Source organism: Macrotis lagotis, chromosome 4, assembly GCF_037893015.1.
Source record: "Macrotis lagotis isolate mMagLag1 chromosome 4, bilby.v1.9.chrom.fasta, whole genome shotgun sequence".
NCBI classification, from domain to species: domain Eukaryota; kingdom Metazoa; phylum Chordata; class Mammalia; order Peramelemorphia; family Peramelidae; genus Macrotis; species Macrotis lagotis.
Window position 1 is genome coordinate 197,116,879 of NC_133661.1, and position 21,330 is coordinate 197,138,208.

A 21,330-nucleotide genomic window follows, 5' to 3' on the forward strand; every position below is an offset into this window, starting at 1 on the left:
CCACCTAGCTTTCCCTCTTTTATAAATATGAAATGTTCCCAGGCCCAATTTTGGCACTCAGGTAACCAATGCCCTCATGTTACTACAACCTCAAAGGTCCTCCTTCTTCAGTGCCTAAACCACCCTGGACCACCCTATGTTTTCTTTCTCTAGGAACTCTTCATGTTACCAATTTTTCCTAACTTTCTCCTTCCCTTCAAAATTGTTCCATGTGACTCAAGTCCTATTAAAATTCTACTTTTTCTAAGGCAGAAATTCTTAGCCTGGCGTTCATAGTCAACATAGATGGGGAAAAAAATGGCACATTTATTTTCATAAACCTCTAATTGAATTGAGCATTCCCTTGAATTTTGAATGTAAGCAACAAAAATGCTATAGTATCAGGCTTTATATCAATAAGGGAGATAAAGTTCTATAACTTCAAAGAGTGGGATGTAAACATTTTATTCAAGCTAGTATAAGTTTATGAAGTCTTCAGAATCAGGTCTAATGGGTTACACATGTTACAACAGCCTTTAACTATATGTTTAAAGGTTCAGAGGATATCATTTTAATCATATTATAACTTAAAATGTACAATAACAATCTGTTATACTGGTTTCTATGGTGCTTTTTAACACTATTTTGCTACTTATTCAATTTCATAGTTAACAAAGCTTTCCTTAAAATCTAAAAATTAAAAAATAAAATCCTAATTTTTGCTAAATAATAGATTTCTACTTCTTTGAGGACATGGACAGTCTTTTGATTTTCTTTGTAACCCCAGTGCTTATTAGCACAACATCTGGTACAGAGAAGGAATAAATGTTTATTGTTTGACCTGACCAAAAAGTGAATCTGCCTTTCCGTTACCAGGTAATATATATATGTACTTTATTAGACTCCCAGACTCTGCCTTTACCCAGAAGAGGGCTCTTTGTGGTATTTTCTTCTTATTATTTTTAATTTTATTCATTTAAGACAAAGGAGTTAAGTGACTTGCCCAAGGTCACATAGCTAAGCAATTATTAAGTGTCTGAGGTCAAATTTGAACTCAGGTCCTCCAGACTCCAGGGCCAGTGCTCTATCCACTGCACCACCTAGCTGCCCCTCTGTGTGTGTGGTATTATCATTAATCTCCCTTATGCCCAGATCTGGCCATGTCACTCCTCTGCCTAAAAACCTGCAGAAAGGAAAGTGTTAACTGTTTTTCCTGATAGCCAAGGCCTTCAGCAGTCTGGTGCTACCTATCTTTTCAGTTTAATCTCACTTTATTACCTTCTCTGTAGACTGGGTTGTTGTCTAAATAGACTCAACTTCTCCCATCTACTGGGGCAGCTAGGCCTCGGATGCTTACTAGCTGGATGAACCTGGACAAGTAATTTGACCCTATTTGCCTCAATTTTCTCATCTGTAAAATGACCTAAAGAAATGACAAACCACTCCAATATCTTTGCCAAGAAAACCACAAATGGGGTCATAAAGAGTTGGAAATGACTGAATAACATTCCCATCCATGGTTTACAAAACAGAAATGCCTTCCTCTTCCTCCTCCTCCTCCTCCTCCTCCTCCTCCTCCCTTCCCCTACAATCTCTGCTGTAGAAATTCTTTTACCCATCCTTTAAGAAATGTCATCATCTCCTTTATGAAGACTTGTGAGACCTTACAGACAACTTGGTTCTCTCTCTCTCTCTCTCTCTCTCTCTCTCTCTCTCTCACACACACACACACACACACACACACACACACACACACACACAAAATCCTGTATTATTTTCATCTATACATCTATACATGTTTGCTTTATTTTGAATGTAAGCAATAAAATGCTATAGTATCAGGCTTTATATCAATAGAAGATAATAAAACTCCCCGAGAGAGAGGATTATGTCACTTAGTTCACAGTACAATTGATCTCTACACAGCAGACGCTTTTTGAAGTTGATAAGGATTTCAGAAATGATGGCAGGGGGCAGCTAGGTGGTGCAGTGGATAGAACACTGGCCCTGGAGTCAGGAGGACCTGAGTTCAAATTTGACCTCAGACACTTAATAATTACCTAGCTGTGTGGCCTTGGGCAAGCCACTTAACCCCATCTGCCTTGCAAAAACTAAAAAAAAAAAAAAAAAAAGATGGCAGATTTGTAGAAAAGAATTTGGTGGACAAACTATGCTGAAAAGGTAGTTTTTGTTTTACCTTTTCTATTTTTCCTAATATGAACAGTGAAGTCTCTTATAATTATATTTTTAATAATTTTATAATTTGCATAAATTGATATATTTGAAAGGAATAACAAGTGCATCGTAGGTATGCAGTGCCATGTGCATTCATTTTTTTAATGTACTGTTATGGAAATGCTTGTTTTCTATAAATTAAAAATAAAATAAAATTTAAAAAGTAATTATCTTATTAATAAATAAAATTGGAACAGCTAAGTGGCATGGGAGGGAAGAGGAGGCTCAAGTCAGGAAGACACTTCCTGAATTCAAATCTGGCCTCAGACATTTATTAACTGTGTAACTCTGGTCAAGCCTCAGTTTCCTCATGTATAAAACAAGCTGGAAAGGGAAATGCCAAACCATTCCACTATCTTTTCCTAGAAAACCCTAAATGGGGTTATGAAAGGTTAGATATGACTAAAAAATGACAGAATAAAAAAAATAAATTAAATAATAAGACTCAAGGTCTTCAAACTCAGAAGGGGGACTTTTTGGATATCTTATAGTAATACAATCTTCCTTAGCTACTTATTTCCTTTTTTTTTTAAGAACAAAATTCCTTGGCCTGACATTTAAAGCCCTTCACAGTGTGGGTTGTCCTTCATACATTTCATATCCATCCTTTATCACCCTTTCATACACTCTTACCTATTAATTATTCTATCATTCATCTCAAGCCCTTACTCAACATTCCATTTTCCATCTGTCTTTCTAAGAGTTGTGTCCCACATCTAGAATGCCCTTCCTCCTTACCTCTTAGAAATCTTACTTTTCTTCAAAGTTCAACTCTGGTACCACAGAACAATGAATCCCTATCTTATCTTTCAAGTCCTTAGTGATCTTTTTCTTCTTAAATTGTCTTGTATTTACCTGTTTATAGAGAAGGAAATGACAAATTATTGCAATAGCTTTGCAAAAAACAAAAACAAATGAAATAAACAAAAGAAAGAACAAAGGGCCCCCCACCCAAATAGGTCATTAAGCCTGGGACTCTACTCAAATGACTAAATAGCAATAACAAATTTACTTATCTATGTATATCTATGTACATGTATATATATATGTATAGGTATAGATAGAGATATGTATGTGCCACCCCACCCCACCACTCCAGGCTCTGGGATTCCTTAGGTTAGGAGAACTTTACTTTTCTCTTTTCCCCTCTTCCCCGCCTCCAACCACCACAGATAATCCTTGTTAATGAATACTTGTTTAATTGAATTGAGTTTTTAATCATAAAACAGATTTCTAATATTAAAAGCCCTCTTTGTCATTTTTGTCCTTTTTCAAGGTAACAAAACAAACAAAAAAATTAGAATATGAACTCCAGAAGAACAACTTCTCTGCCTTTTGCTTGTCTTTGTATCTGCAGTATATATCACAAGGTCTGGAACACTGTAAATGGTTGTTGACTAAATGATTAGCAAAGAATGGGAAGTAGAAGGAATAAAGTTTAAATATAGCAGAATTAGAGATTCCTGTCTTCCTTTCCCTCCACTCAGCTTCTACAGAAAACTGAAAGCATTTAAAAAAAATTACTGACAACAAATATTTACAATCTTTCCATGGAGATTTTCCCACCAGTCTTCTGTCACTAGAGAGGACTTTGAACTCCTATGCCCTTTTAAAAATGTCACGGTCTAGTTCTAGAAATATTAGGTTAAAGACAGTAGAGCTCCCACTTTACTCTCCTGTGTAAACCACAGATGGCTTTTAAGAATCAATTTGTGGTTCCAAAGAGAAGTCCTAGAATGGAAGGAGAAATCAGAACTAGGAGCAGAGTCCTAGCCTCGCATTCAAGGAGTGCACAGTGCCCATCTTAGAAAGTCAAATAAAATATTACTTAACAGTTGTTAATCTGAGGTGTTTAGAATTAATACAATTGATGCATTACTTTAATCCAGCTTTACAAATAGAACTCACTCACTGAAGGGAACTAAGGATTTCTGCTGAGGAGTCAATACACAATACAAGCTCAAATTACTCTCTCTTCTCTACCCTGCCCAGCTCTCTTTTTCTCTCTGTCTTCCTGTGTTCCTTTCTCTTTCTGTTTGTGGTGCCTTTTTCTATCTAACCCTGTTTCTCTCTGTTTTTATCTCTGTTTGTCTCTGTCTTTCTCTCCTCTCCTTTCTCTCTATTGTTCTCTATGTCTCAGTCTCTTTCTGTTGATAGATAAAGATGTGTGTTTATACACAAACAAATATAAATAGGGAAAGATAGAAAGATGATAAAGAAAAAAGAAAGAAAGTAAATAAAAATAAAGTGGTTGGAAACAAAAAATAAAATGTAAGAAAGAAGGAAGGAAGGAGGGAAGGAAAGAAGGAGGGAGGGAAGGAAGGAAGGAAGGAAGGAAGGAAAAGGAAAGCAAGAAAGATGAGCTAATAAGTCCTACATTTAATTTTCAAGGTTACATTAATTCTTACAGGGATTTGAAAGCATGGGAGTTGAGGCCCTACAACTCTTAACAATCCAGTTCAGTTCAAAGTAATAAAATTCTTCTGAAACTGAATCGAAGTCTAGTCAAGGACAAGATCAGAAATAGACCCAAGCACTTTCTTCTTTCTGCTGCACTGCTGATTTGCTTAAAAGACAGGATAGTAAATTCATACTGCTTTCATATTGCCTCATTCTTTTTTGCTTTGTATTGTTTCCTAATGAAATCATTAGTCTCATAAAGAAAAGTAAGTTTATTTTTAGCTTATTGACACTTCCAATTTTATAGCTATCCAAATACAGAAAGGATCTATGATTTTATTAGTATAGGTAACTCTGTTCACCTGTCTACACCTTGAGCATATAAGAGACTTGCCCCAAAGTCAAATAGAGGTAGGTTTTGAATCCAGGTCTTTCTGACTCCAAGGCCAGCACTCTATACACTGCAGCCTTGTCTTTGAACGAACTGGAAAGCTGAAATCCTTAATCCAAAAAATAAATAAATAAAAGCTCAAAACATCAGACATCTAATAGACTGAATTTGAAAACAAGAAACAAATACGTATTTCCCTTCTCTACCAAATGCTCTTAGATAAATTATGCAATACTTGAATGTCTCAGCTTCAATCATCTGTAAAACAAGAACCTCCTTGTACTTCCTTATTTTATCTTTAGGATAGTGTCTTCTTCAAGCATTATGTGAACTTTTAATTTTATGAAATTCTTCTATGATTCTGTGAAATATTTACTATACAGCATGCCCCAAAAATCATAGTGCAGTTTTAAGCTATTATAACTTAGTTTTAAGCTTAGAAATGCACTAAGACTTTTGGAACACCCCTTTTCTTTGGCAGCGTAATTGTAGTATATTGTAGTGCAATGGTTGAAAACTGGATTCTAATTCCACCATGGACATTAACTAGCTTTGTGACTATGGGTAAAGTCACTTAATCTCTCTCTCTGGGACTCAATTTCTACATCTGTAAAATGAGGGAGTGGAACTCAGTGATTTTCTATGATCCTATGAGAGGATCAAGATTACTGATACAGGAATTTGTTTTCCCTAAAGGGCAAATTTCAAATCCTTGAAATCTGATTGGCCTCTGGCTCTCTGACACCTGGTCATCTAAGGTCTCACAGACTCCCTATATACTGACACTATCTATCCCCTCCCCCAAGTTGTTTGCATGTTATTCCCACCCCACCCCCCCTTAAGACCATGAGCTCCTTAAGAAAAAGCCTGGGGATTTTTGTGATAGTGATGTTTTTTAGAATTTTTTTCAGCCTTTCTTTGTATCCCCAGTTATTAGCACAGGTGTTTGATAAATTTTAGTTTATGTTCATTTTATCCTTTCTTATGATATAATAATATTCCATTATATTTTTAAACTACAATTTGTTTAGCGCTCCCCTTAAGATTTCAATTTCTTGCTACTAATAAAGGAACTTCTACAAAAATTTGTGTGTATAGGGGTAAGTAACTTAAGAAGAGCAGGTGAATAAAGATAAATACAAGTTTGTGGTGTATAATCCTGAGAGAAAAGTGTTAGGAGGGTTAAAGCTCAATAGGAATTGATTGATCAATAACATTTAGTATAGCATAACTTGAAATAGTTTGTGATTTTTTTAAAGCTGGATTAGGAAAAGAGGATAATCAAAGAAAGGATGGACCCACTGCATAAGATGGATGAGCTATGGATAATGAATCATGAAGAGATGAAAGAGACCCAAGATAAAAGAGGAGATTGCCTAGAAGTCCTCAATAACTTCATAACACTAAATCTAGATGAAGGATAACCCAAGATTATCAACAAACTGGGGACATAATTGTCAAGACTCTGCTATTGATCAGAGAGTATTATCAAAGACTGCATTGTATTTATTTTATCTATTATTATAACACTATCTCCTATTTATTTTTCTTCTTTGTATATGTATGCATATATGAATTCTGTATGTCCTGATACATGTTTCCTGTATAGAAAAGTTCTTCTAATAAAATTTAAGATCTTTGAGAGTAAAAATTAAAATAAATGAATAAATGAATTCTAGTTGACTCATTGACTCAAATGAATTCAGGACCCCTACAACTTGGCAAGTGTTTGAACACTGTGAGAGTCACACTGCCCTGCTGACCAGTTATGTTTCCAAAAAGAAACAAAAGATGCACTACAACTAGAGAAGCTAAGAACTATGTTATTCTTGCTTTGTTATAGCAAGGTAAACCCTATTTTGGTAATGGTTCAATTTCTTTAGAGCTTCTCAATATAAGCCTGAGTTAACAAAATACTGCCATTCCCTGTTAGGGCTGCAGGGACTTCTGGAAAGTCACTTCCAGCTCTGCTTCTAAGACCCTACATTAAAGAGACTCACATCCAAAGCAGAAGGTAAAGATACAATAAGAAATACAAAGAAATCACAGGATCTGGGGGGGGGGGGGGCATTGACACTCCAGTCAAGAGGACCTGAGTTCAAATATGACTTCAGGCACTTGGTATTTACTAGCTGTGTGACCTTGGGCAAGTCACTTAACCCCATTACACCACAAAAAACAAAGAAAAAGAAATCACTGTGGGAGGATTGATCCCCAAAGGGGAAACTCAAAGAAAGTTTCATGGAAGGGAAGGCATTTGAGTCAAATTTTGCCTAAGGTCAGTAAGGAGATAGTCTCAAACTAGATCTGAAGACTCCACAAGGATAATACCATGCTATTACATCTTGAGGAATGAAGTATTTACTAGGCACCAGTAAAATATTAAGTGTAGATGTTTGTTCAGTTGTTTTTCAATCCTGTTCAATATTTTGTGACCCCATTTAAGGTTTTCTTGGCATAGATACTGGATTGCTTTGCCATTTCCTTCTCTAGCTCATTTTACAAATAAAGAAATTGAGGCTAATAGGGTTAAGTGATTTGCCCAGGATCACCCAACTAATAAATATATGAGGCTGAATTTGAACTAAAAAAGGATGTTTTCCTGACTACAATCCTGGCCACCTATTCCCTGGGTTACCTAGTTGCCCTAAGAGTTGATATTATAGGTTTTAAATTCCTGATCACTGAACAATATTCATTCCTCAGTACAAAGATGGAATAGGGAGGTGGACAGGACCTAGGATTTCATTACTTAAGGGAATTCCTTTTACCAAAGCAAGTCAGTATTCTGAAATTTATGGTCTTAGAATTGCCTGGTATACTGTGAAGTTACCTGCTTTGCCCAGATAAACAAAGCCCATATGTGTCAGAAGAAGGACTTTAACTCAAATCTTCTTTGAGGCTAGTTTTCCATCCACTGCCCTATACTTTTAGTCTATTAATAATGCTTCTTTTTAGTCTATAAATACAAATCACATCATTAGTTTACACTACAGAGCCTAATAAACTGTTGGACTATTCTTCCTAAAAGAAAAGGTCTATAGGTAAACATTAGCAAAGAGTGTCCCTAATAACACCTTCTATTTCAGTTACTCTATCTTAGAAGAAGTTCAAAAGTTGCAGAGGGAAAAAAAGTATTAACGTGTTGCTCTTTTTTTTTCTTTTGGAAGTTAATTGGGGTTAAGTGACTTGCCAAGCATTCCATAACTAGTGTTTGAAGTTGGATTTGAACTCAGGTCCCTAATGCTAGGGTCAGTGCTCTGTCCAACTTGCTGTTCTTTATAGCCTCTCCTCCTTCTAGTTCTGCAGCACAGAAGCAAAAATCTTCCATCATTTTTCTCCCCCTAATCATTCTTAACATGCTGGGACTTAATTCACATCATTTTGAGAGAAGCATAATTTGTGGGAATGGCGATCAAGGGACCTATTCACTGAGCACATGCATTACTTCTTAATGGGGCCAGGTTGTGCTGGTTCCGATGGCGGATTCCCATCTCAAGTCACGCAGAAGCAACTCAAAGATTAATGCACAAAAAAATAAAAAAAAGATGTATTCATTTCTCAAATAGATTGTTTCAGCAGTATAGTGAGGCCATTCACTCTTCATAGCTTGTGTCAGCACTTCCATTCTAACCCTGTTTTTTCAAGCCTTTCAAACTTGGCTGTGAAACTGCCCTGTAGGCTTGAAACTTCTGAGGTGGTGCCCCTGCCAACCCCCTCCCTGGGCCATTCTGATCAGACTTTTGCTCAGTTGCCCTATGAGTAAAGGGTCTGCTCAGGACAACATGCCTGTTGAAGTTTATGCAGACCTTAACCAAACTATGTTTATAAAATGAAATTACATGATCCGCCTTTCAGCTGGTGTGGGGATTGCTCTTCTGCAAATCAAATAAAGATGATTTTAAAACTACCAGTTGAAGCTTATTTTTTAAGAAGAAAAATAGTTTTGGCAAATTATTTAGAAACCTTGATGAAACCTAAAGCAGTTTTCAAGTTTAGCTATGGATACAATAAAAGGCAAGTACTGTATCTCATATACACTGGTGGTAATTCCATTGGCAAGTCAAATAAATTCCTAGTCTTAGTTTCTTCATCAGTAAAATAAAGGTATTAATGACCTCTAAGTCTAAAGTTGTGATTGTATGAAACTCACATTTATAAAAACTATAATACCAACTAGAGGCAGCACAACTAAGAGTATAACAACCTACCCTGAGTCAGAAAGACTTGGGTTTCAAGTCCACCTCTGACACCATTTGGCTGTGTGATCTTTGACAAATCACTTTACTTCTTAGCATCCCAGGCAACTCTCTAAAATTCTCAGTACTAGAGCAGATGCCAACATATATTGACAAAGAGAGCCACATTCTGGGGATTTTCCTATACTCATGAAACCATGAGTCCTGATTTATTCTCCATTTCCCACTCTACCCACCTAAGCCACCCAAATAATAAATAAAGAAAAGGGAGGGGTTGGGAGTGGTCAAATAACTATGAGGTAGGTTGGTCTGGTATTATTGCTTGGGTTTTACAAATGAGGAAACTGAGGTTCAGAGAGATTAAGTGACATGCCAGGATCACCTAAATTGTAAATTGTGAGACAGTTCTCTTCTCTTGTTTTGGCTCTTTGAAGCATATACCAGATAATGATATTTTGCTGTTTCAAAAAGTATCCAAACTTTAGTCAATATGGAATATGGCTGTATAGCTCATGTTCCTAACTCATTCTCCTAATTCACACTTAGCAGATCAGAACCCCAGAACTTGGCTATTTTTCTCCTCACTTCCAGTGGTAACATGAGGGGCTGGAGGGGAGGTTTCTAGTTCTATCTCCCAAAAAAACCTCAATACATTTCCCCCAATATCAATAACTAATTAATATCTTCTCAATACCATTGAACTTTAATTAGTTTTTACAATGGAATATCTATTGAGATGTTTTAGTGAAGATCGAAGTAGCAAAACATTGCAAACGGGGAGTATACTTTTTCCTCTATGTATCTCTGTTGTTGAGAGAGTGAGCCCAAAAAGGTTGCTACAAAACACTCTCTCCCAAAAAGTTCACTTCTAGATGTGGTATAAACAATGAACAAATCACTCCCTTGTTTATAGGGAAGAAGAAAATAAGTATTTATTAAATGCCCACTATGTGCCAGATGTTTTACAAATATTACTTCATTTGATCCTCACAACAACTTGGGGGGGTTATTAAATGGTATTATTATGCCCATTTTGTAATTGAGAAAATTGAAGTAGATATATGTTGTGACTTGCCCAAAGTCACTCAACTAATAAACTTCTGAGCTAATTTTTGAATTTGTCTTCCTAAATCTACTAAGCTCCCTGTCTCTAGAATGATATTAAATTGATATAGCCTTAGGGGTTAGACTAGGCAAAGCAGGTCACTCTTTGGGGCCTGCTCCTCACTGGATTCAACAACTATGCCTACTACAGTTGCTGAGGGGATATTTGATGTTCTTCCCATCCTTTAAAACTTGAAGGATCAAAATCTGGTCTGTCCCCTGTTATTTATTCACCTAAGATCAGGAAAAAATAAACACAATCGAGACAGAAGAAACAGAAGTGCCATGTGTTCATGGACACATAGAAACCAGGCAGATGGCAAACCACTGCAAATATAATTATTACCTCTCCCACAATATGGGAGTCTAGAACATTTCTTCCTTTTTTACTCAAAAGCTACTAAGGAAATCAGGAAGAGTTTGTCCATTTGAGCCTTGTCTGAGATATTTGGTCCTGGCTCAATAGTCAAATAAAAATCTTTTCATTACCATTCAGTAAATTAACTTTTTTTCCTCTGAGAAAAAAATTAACTAACACATTTACCACTCACAATACACTCCTACTTCTATGCTTCATTAGATGATCAGAACTGTGGATGGGTATTCATTAATAGGAAAGTCAAATGATACCTGGGGAGGGAAAGGACTCCTTGATCAGAGCTTTCTGCAAGTCTCCACATGAGTGGATACCAGACAGAGCAGATGAAACATGCTCTAAAACAGTTATTACTGAACCTTTCTTGTATCACAAACACTTTTAGCAGTCTCATGAAGCCTGTGGACCTTCTTCTCAGAATAATATACATATACTTGAAAATTTAAAATTGAAGGAAATGCTGAATTTCATTTAGAGATTATTGAAAATAAAGATGTAACTGTTTTCCTCTTTAGGCTCATGGAACCTCTCAATTTTATTTGCAGATTCCTCCCTGCTTGGGGGTTTGTAAGCTCAGGTAACCTCACCTTTAAGGACTGGGACTTCATTTGCTGTATCTCATTCATATAAACATGTGTGTGTGTGTGTGTGTGTGTGTGTGTGTGTGTTTGTGTGTATGGGAACAAGACAGAGAGATGATCTCCAAATGCTATAATTTCAAGTCACTTTGGAAGAAGGTTAGTAATCTATTTTAGCTGAAGTTTAGGGGTTACTAAATGATTCTCAGCCCAAACTAGTAGTAGCACACTTAGATCAAATGGGAAATTTAACTTGTGAAGACCTTCTCAATTTATGGAGGGCATATTGATGCATACTTCCTATGGGAGAGGAAAGGAATGAAATAAAATACATCTCCTAGAATCATGAATCTAGAGCTGAAAGGTACCTTTAAGAATATCCTGTCCTATCATCTCTTTTAATAGATAAGGAAACTGAGACATAGGCCAAGTGACTTGCCCAAGAATTTATAAATCTATATTTTATGGCAAAGAAGATTAACTTCTCATTTTGGCAAACTTTAAAGTGCTATATAAAAGTGAATCATTATTAGTTATACATCTTAATATTTTTCCATTTCTATTATTATTTCATTCTTTTCTTTTTTGATGGAGATCAGGAATGGTCCTGGGACAAGTCATGAACCTGCTATTATTTCTGTTATATTTAATGTTCTGTGGATTATTACATAGGTGTAAAAATATCTGCTTTTTTGCAGCTGAATAAAAATATTAGGATGCAAGGTCATCTTTTATAGACTCACTGAAAGCATCTTTTATGCAACTTCAGTAGCAGAAAGGCTAGAGTATGATATGTACCTCATCCTGTTCTCACATTATTTTGATTACTTCTTTTAGGTCATTCTGTTTTCATTGACAATGTATAGCAATGAGGAGGAAGAGGAAAAGGAAGAGGAGGAAGAGAAGGAAGGCTTTATGATCAAAATTATGAAACCTTTGTGCTGGTGGCCTGTGCTTTGACTTTGACTTTGCAAATCAAGGCTTTAGAAGAAACACATGGGAGCTTTGTCTTTCCAAGTGCAGGATTTCCACCTGTCAAATCTTCTGCAAGTTCTAGGATTGCAGAGAAGAACGGGAAGACATACAGAGCAGGCCCTCCCAGGCAGAGGTGTGGGTGAGACCTCTCCCCTTGAATCTTCCCCTCTTAGAAGAAAGGGGAAAAAAAAAGAACTGTTTGATTTTCAAGGAAAACCCCCGGAGGAAAATTCCACTTCAGTTAAAGTCACACTTGAAGTAAGGAAATTACAAAGGTGCTATAACTAAGAAACACATAACCTTTCCACCCCACTCTTCTCCCATCCCTATCATAAGTCTTTTATGGAGAGAGAGAGAGAGAGAGAGAGAGAGAGAGAGAGAGAGAGAGATCCTATATTTGCTCCTTTTTGTGCACAAAAAAGTACTGCACATCACTAATTGGACCATATGGGCTGAATTTTTCATACCAAGTCATACTTTTCCCTGTGGCATCATGTGGCTTTAGCATTTGATCTGTCTTCCAATCCCCCACTCCAACCCATTTCCTTTGTGTCTGAGGTAATGAAGTACACATGTTATGCTTGTGGGTAGATCTATGTTCTTACTCAAGACAGTAGGTGGGAAAGAGTGCATTCAGAATCACAAAACAGTCTCCTAGTCTTGGAAGAAACTCAGAGATCATCCTCCAAATCCATCCCAGAAAAATATTTTTACTTTTTTTTTAATTACTCACTGAAAGATAGTAGGACCTGTGCAGGAAGATGGAAATGACTAGAATTCTTGAGTCTACAGGAGTAAATACCAAAAGATCTAATATCTTTAAGACCTGAATCATTATCTAGAGGATGAATACCAGTTTCTACTATAGATGAGACTAAATCAGTCTAATAGTGTTAATATGTAGCATGAGAGATTTTAGTTGATTTAAAATAACTACCTGATACTAAGACAATAAAGTAGGTAGTTGAGGGAGGATGCTAAATTTAATTTCTGAAAGGGTAAAATTTTATAAAAATTTTCTCAAAGAATAATGTCAAGATAGTGATTTCCAAATTACAGTCCCACCTCCTTTAATTTTCCCAGACCATCCCTGATATCTGGAAAGCACTCTTTTCAGTCCCTGTAGTCCCCCAAATTCACCCAATTATGAGTTCTTCCTTCTCAAATAATCTCATAGTATTTTATGTCAATCTCTCCTTTGTCAATATACATACAAAAAGGTATTGCTGGAACCAGCAATTGTTAAATTTTCAGTGTAACTTGTAATGCCTTGGTAATTGGCAAATGCTACAAATTGGAGCTTGATTTATTATTTTGTTAATTGTCTAGACTTAAAATGATAGAGAAAATGTTAAAAATGAAGATTAAAAATAAAAGTGAGGGGCAGCTAGATGGTACAGTGGATAGAGCACCAGCCCAGGAGTCAGGAGGACCTGAGTTCAAATCCAGCCTCAGACATTTAATAATTGCCTAGCTGTGAGACCTTGGTCAAGTCACTCAAACCCCACTGCCTTAAATAAATAAGTTTTTAAAAAACAGAGAAAGTATTTTTAAAAAATTAAAAGCAAGTTGGGCTTATATTTTGGAGAGCTTTTTGTTAAACATTTAGCAACACATCCCTGCATATATGCTATACTAGATTATGAGTCCACAAATGGGCATTCTTCAATCATTTGACTTTTTTTCCTGCATGGATAGTTAGGTTTTATTCTTTTGAAGTAGAGAGAAGAGAAGGATCAGAACATCATACAGAGCCAAAAGGGACCTCAAAGGCCATTTATAGTCCAATCCCTCACATTTTACAAATAAACTGAGATCTAGAGAGGTTAAGTAACTTGCCCAAGATCACACTGGGATAATAACCAGAGGTGGGGTCTGAAACCAAGTCCCTGACTCTGGAATAAATGTTTTTCTCATTGTGCCATGCTACTTCCCATTATCTGAAGTTCATTTAAGAGTTGTTAAATTCAACATAAAAAAAAGTAAAAACAGGAGCAACTGAAGGACCTCATCATCTATTAGAAATCCATCTTCCATTTGGACTATATATGACTTGGACATCTTGTGTCCTTGGTGAGAAGGTGTTATTCTTCATTTTCATTCTCAGATGAATATTTATACATAAAAAATGTATGTATTTCCTACCACCATTTTTATCCCCTACCTTTTTTCATCAGTTAAGTTCTTCTTTCTTCCCACCATCACATCAACACATTTTCAAGATTAGGTGTAGACTCTTGCTAACAATTCATTCTACTCAACTGGTATCCCAATGACCAGGTTTGGGAGTCATGGAATGAAAAAACCATGAAAACTTAGAATTTCATCAGTCTTGGATGGCCTTTCCTGAATGTGGGGTGATTGAGTAGATAACCTCCTAAAACTTTTTCGGGGATTAAATGTTGAAATAAGTCATCTTTAGATTGTTTAAGCCAAGGTTAAAATCAATCTTAGAACTTGTAGATTTAAACTGATGGGATTTTCTATCTAGTCAGAGATATTATCTTGGGGAGAGAGGGTTCTAATTTCTAGTTTGTGCATACTTAGGGAGAGATATTTTAGAAAGAGAACCTTAATTTATGGCAAGAAGAGTTTTTCCCTTCCTATAATGGAAACCCTGATTTTAAGTGAAATATTTGGTCTATAATATGAATCATTCTATGATCATGATCATGATTATGATCCAGGCTTAGATACAGAACAGAGTCCAGTCTAGGATTATGAGTAAGACCAGAAAAGCACTTGATCCACATATAATTTAGACTTGTACACAGTTTAGAAATTGAAAAACCAGTTTGTGCAGAAAGAGGTTCTGCTATTTTGGGGAACCCTCAGGGAAACAAATCAAATTAGAGCACATGGACAAAGCTTACAATCCAAGTAGGTTGACCAAGATAGACATTTGAAAGATCCAAGTTGAGGAGGAAAGCATATATAGATGTAGAATCTGAGTGACCAGGAAAAGGCTGAAAAACATAAAGAAAAAAGTAGAGAATAACATGTGGACTAAATATAGTAACTCAGGATCCAAGAACTGGGAGGGTGGATCCACCAGCCTAATCAATGTATAAAAGATTTTAATCCCAGAGTTTTCTGTCTTCTGTCTCAGTTTTAATCAACTTTTCTGGCATGAGTTGATAATAATTAATAGATCTTGATGTTTTTCAGAGTAAAGCAAGATTCTACAGGTGTTAGTCATTGCACTAGAAGACCAGCTTTAATCAGCCTTTCTGGCATGGGTTGATAACAATTAATAGGTCCCTGTGATTTTTCAGAGAAAAGCAAGATTCTACAGATGCTAGTCATTGCAATCGAAGACTAGGCCCCCAGGAATCCTTAGTTCTAATAATGGGATAAAGGGCAGGAATTCCTCAAAAAGTCAAGTCACTTTTTCATTAAAGACCATCCATCTTAAATTCCTTTGAAAGATTCCATGCCTCAGGGAAATGAGTTTTGCCTAGATGACCTTCCAGCTCTAAATTTATAATCTATAATTTTGTAGCACTCATAAAATAGGACTTATGGAGTCAAATATCAGTTAGATCCATCATAAGAAAATTTTATGGAAGTATTATGATTGATATAATTTCTTTTAAAGCCAAGCCACTAAATTTAGAGGCAGGACCTGAACTATGAATCTGACTATGCTGTACAACTGTACAACCTTGAACAAGTTTTCTGAGACTTAGTTTCCTCATCCATAAAATAAGGGGGTTAAACTAGATGATCTCTAAAATCCCTTCAAGTTCTAAGTCCTATAATAACTCTTCCGTGAATGAGTTCTTAATTTTGTTTCAGAGCCTTATGCTACCACTTCCTTCTTTCCATTCCCTAATATAGGTCAGATGGGCTGAAATGTTCTTTATCAAAACAGTTTTCTCAACACACTGAACTACCCTTAAGAGAGATACTGTATTTACAAGTGATCTCAGATTTGTACAGCCTATTGGAGTCAACCTTGACTTAATGTTCAGGGGTTTTGGTATACTTATAAACAAACAGGAGAGAGAGGGAAAGGAACCTAATTTTATTTTTTTCTTTGTTCTGCTAAGTCATTATCCTGTCTTCCTGAATGCCTCACTTGAGTTTCTGTTGGAGTCACTGAAGGGTAATAGGGTTTTGATCATTTTCTTCTTGGAATGTATTGCAGATATGTTGACTTTAAAACCCTTGCTTCTATCCCACCAAATAGAAACTCGAAAGTCTTGTTGATATTAATGAATAATTGTATGTTCACATTGAGAGGACAAGGGAGACAACTGAGGAGTCAGAGTAGCAATCTCTTTTTCTAGAACAAGAACAATAAACTTTGCTTGATCAATGGAGCTTCAACCCAGACAACCTCTACTTCCCTCCTTTATTCTATGGAGGAATATTACAAAGATTTCTATCTAGAATGCCTTTTCTTTCTAAAAGGAATCTCACAGTCCAGCAAACATATGTATTCTTAGCAGCTTTTCAAGCCATGTTTATTAACTAAGTGCTAGGGCGGAGCAGGGATTTTCTTGCCAACAGGATTCATAGGACACAACACTTGAAAGAACATCAAGGAATCAACCATTTCCATGCCATATGCACAGTCACTGACTGTAACTTCAACTTAGCTGATGTTGTCAGCACTGACCTCATCAACCACAAGACTAACCAAATAACTTTGTACACCTGGGACTTAACACTGTCTCCCAGTGTTATAATGTGCCAGACTGGAGCCAATCTCTACTGCCATTCTCAGGCCTAGAGAAACTGTCTGTTGGCCAGTAGGAGGAAGAAAACATCATCTCCCACTTCTCACCATTTTGATCTCACTAATCCTCTGAGTGTGGACTACCTCAAGTCTTATTTCTGGTAACCCAAGACATCAAGGAAACTCTTCTAGTCAGTTAAACTACATATAGCATAATATTTCTGGAAGAAATCCAGTGGCATAACAAATGGAGGGAAAAAAACAAATCTGTTCCATAAGGAGGATACACACAAGTTTCCCCCTTTTTTCCTATTTCTTCTTTTCTTTCCCTCCTCTCCCTATTTCCAAAGCTAGAAATTCTAACCTGGGGCCAATAATTTCATGTCTTTGGGCCTCAGTTTTGTCATCTGTAAAATGAGGGAAATGAGCTAGATGTTCTCTAGGTTTCTTTCCAATTCTAAAGCATATGTATCCTCTCTCCCTAATGCCACAATGTCCTGTTCTTGTGGGCAGTAAAGACAAGACCAGAATAGAAGGGAGTGAACCAGGTTCATGGAAGGTGACAAAGCTGGCCCAGACTAAGCACTTAACATTTATACAGCCACCCCTTAAGAGTGCTCCAAATCCATCAGTCATCATGGAAAAATTAGAGGCTTTACTGGATTCTGGCCTCTCCAAACAGATCATCTGAACTCCTTAATGGACTCCATAATTCAGCATTTGGGCAAGGAGAGCTTCAAACTAGCAAGCCTGTCTCTACAACAGATTGTTGGATAACTTGGAACTAGCTGAGAGAAACAAGTCAAAACAATAAGTTATTTCATGAAGGGGATAAGATTAATCTTGAATGATGGCCAAGTGTGACTCACACTGTCAAACATTATATATGATCTCTTTAAGCATGAGGCCCCAATCCACTGAAATACAGTTTTTCAATGGTCTGTGCTCTACCTTATCCCTTGCCCCTGGCTGCTGGTGGTGATGGTGGTTGTGGATGTTGATGGAGGTGGTTATATAACTTACTAAATAATGCAATTTGACTAAGAATGCTCCCTACACATGCTTTATACAATTTAGAAGGATGGTAGTCCTCTCAATGGTTGTGTGACCTCATGTCAGTCACTTCATAAAACCATAGATTTAAAACTGCAAGGGACCTTGGAGTCCATCAACTGCAACCCTCATATTTTACAGATGAAGAAAAAAAATAGAGCCTAAAGTGATTTGGTAAGGAGTGGGAACAATCATTTATTAAGCACCTACTGTATGCAGGTCACTAGGCAAAGTCCTTTACAAATATTATCTCCTTTGATGCTAGGGTCACATAACTATACATGTCTGAGTCAAGTTTCAAACTTGGATCCAGTCAGTTGACAAGCATTTATTAAGGCTCTCTATGTCCTGAGAAAGGTTCAGAGTCTTGGATTTACAAAAAAGGCAAAAGGCCTTTTCTGAAGGGAGGTAACTTGCAAATGAGCTATTTATAAATGAGCTAAATACAGATAAAAAGAAAATAATCAATAGAGAGAGAGGGATAAAAATTAAGAGAAATTAAGAAAGGCTTCCTATTTGAATTAGACTTTTAGTTGTAACTCTAAGCAAGGCAGAGTATCCAGGAGTCTAAGATGAGGAAGTCAAGCATTTCAGGCATGGCAGACACTGAAAATGTCAAGAGTCTGGAGATGGAATTTCTTAGTAGAATAATATCAAGGCAGTCACTGGATCACAAAAAATATAGGGAATGTAAGACATAAGCATATTGGAAAGTGGTGGGGAATTTATAAAGGATTTTGAGCTCAAAGTAGAGGACTTTTCATTTGATATTAAATGATCAAATAGGGAGCCACTGGAGTTTATTGACTAGGAGTAGTGACATGGTCAGACCTGCTCTTTAGAAAGATCATTTTGACAACTGAATGAAGGATGGAATAGAGCAGGGAGAGACTTGTGTCCAGGATGCCAATCAGAAATTGTGAGGTGATGAGAGCCCATATCAGGGTGTTGATTTGATAGAGGAGAGAAAGGGACATTTGCAAGAAATGTTATGAATATAAAATTTATAGGCATTGGCAGCAGATTGGATATATATATATGAGCATGAGGGATGAGAGAAAGTGAATGTGGGATGACATCTGGTTCAAGAGCTGAGTGACTGACTGGTCAACTACTGTACCACCTAGAGAAGAATTGAGGGGTCAAATGATTGGAGGCATAGTGTAGATGAAGGGGAGGTGAAAACCAATAGATTGTGATCAGGTGAGGGAATTTCAGAATTCTTTAATATAGGAGTTGTTTATTTTATAGGGAGTGTATATTTGGGTGATGGTAAGATCAAGAATATGACCATCTCTGTGTATGACTGAGGTGGGGTGGAGGAGTAGCATGAGAGGTAAATAAGTTGAGAAACTGAGTTTAGAGTTTTTGTGGAAGAATCAATATGTAGGTTGAAGTATCTTGTACAAGGGCAGGAGTAGTAGAGGACAGAAAAATTGTGAGCCAGGTGTCAAAGTCACTGAGGACAGAAGAGAAGTAAAATAGAGGTCTATAGACAATAGCTGCCAGAATTTTTATTGGGTGATAGATATGAATAGCTTGACTCTCAAAGGAGTAGAAGTTTCTGAATAATAGAAATCAAGGAAGGGTGACTTGGAATTGGCAGTGAGGATTCTGTCTCACCTTGACTAGTGAGCTTAGGAGAATAAGGAAAGGTGCAACTAGTACTGGAAAGTTGGTCCAGGGAGGTTGTGCCATCAGGGGAAGCCAGGTTTTAGTAAGAGCTAGAAGGTGAAAGAAAGAGGGAGAGGAAAAGATTTAAAATAAAGGGTAATATGTTGTCAGTGGAACAGGCATTTCAGAGAGCACAGTAGATAGGCTGGCAGATTTGCATTGAAATTTGGGGGTGGAGGGTTGACAGAAATAGGAATGAGGAGTTGAGTGGTAGAGGGTATGGAATGGGATGAGGTGATGATCTACAGAAGTTCAGAATCCCTGGGATGTGAAGGGATATTACCAGATATAAGAATATTCTTTAATGAGTGGAGGGTACCATTCATCATCCCTCAGAGGATAGACATGGCTGGAGATGTGTGGACTAAAGTCAAAGAGAAGATTTTTCTTCTTTGCACCAGAGGTTTACCCCAACCCCATTGTAAGATTAGGTTGGCAGCAAAAGGTAAAAGTTACCTTAGTTGGCACAGATGGAAATAGTTGCTTTGAGGCAGATGGAAGATGCTCAGCCCAAGACCTGGTAATCTTTCATCAGGGGATACACTGTACCAACAGGACATAAAAGATGTAACACACTAGAACTGCATTCCTAGGTCTTTTCACCTAAGGAAGATATGTATAACAGGGTAGCAAGAAGTGGTAAACTCCCTGGGTAGAATTTAATTTCTAACAATATTTCCATACCAAAAGCCAAATAAGAATGTGATCATCATTTGTGATTACTCTCATCTCCCATTCTATACCTCCAATCCCGATCTTCATTTGTGGCTCTACAGTCTTAAGGAATAATAAGTCCCTTATTCCCCTCTTTCCTTATGGTGCTTCCTTAATACTAGTACCTCAAGTTAGGACAGCTGGGTGCACAGTGGGTAGAGCACCATGTATGAAATTAGGAAGATCTCAGATACTAGCTGTGTGATCCTGGATAAATCTCTTAACCCAACTTACCTCAGTTTCCTCATCTGTAAAATGAGCTGGAGAAACTTTAGTATCTTGCTAAGAAAAATCCCAAGTTGGGTCACTAAGAGTCAGACTGAAACAACTGAACAACAAAAACCTAGTCCATGTCTTAGGAAGATAACAAGGATTTTTTTTCCTAGCTAGCCAGGATTTATGGCATAATGGTGGCTATAAGCAAACAGATTTCTGGGAGAAGAAAGGTAGCTATGAGGCAAGAGCAATAAAGAACCCAGGAGACCTGTAGCTGCCCAAAGAGCAAGGAAAATAGGTATCTTAAAAATAAGAAAGGTGCTGAGATCCTCAGGGGCTTCCTTCCTGTCCTCTCTGCCTAAAGTGAGACTTTGTCCAAGACTTCTTTATAGGAATATCAACAGGAAAAAATGAATACTAACAATACAATCTATGATTTTGAAATAATTGTATTTAATATCACATTAATTTATATCTACTTCATGTCTAGCTTGGAGAAAAAAATGTCCAAACTGTCATAGTATTTCTTGTCCCATCTAACCCCATCACCCCCATCTAACCCCATCACCACCATGGCTCTCTTCTCCAAGATAATTTGAAATTATATCTATATGAATCTTGAACAGGGAAAAAGATCATGATATGTTTAAAAAAAAGTAGTTTTGAATTAGCATTCCAGAACCACTCTGTTTCTTTCTTTTCTGGACAACTCCCCTTAAAGATTAAAAAGACTTACTTCCTGTGATCAATAT

At 36.9% G+C, this 21,330-nt stretch overlaps 1 long non-coding RNA gene across 2 annotated transcripts in view; it reads right to left on the reverse strand.

Moving 5' to 3' along the window:
- Positions 1-21,330, reverse strand: part of LOC141520257 (uncharacterized) — a 40,983-nt gene that overhangs the window by 3,356 nt on the left and 16,297 nt on the right. The window contains exons 2-3 of one of the 2 annotated variants that reach the window (XR_012477570.1): positions 15,111-15,203; positions 2,953-3,069 (exon numbers count right to left, since the gene is read on the reverse strand). This is a non-coding gene — a long non-coding RNA (uncharacterized LOC141520257). The remainder of the gene's footprint in view (positions 1-2,952; positions 3,070-15,110; positions 15,204-21,330) is intronic. The other variant, XR_012477571.1, reaches the window with a different exon arrangement.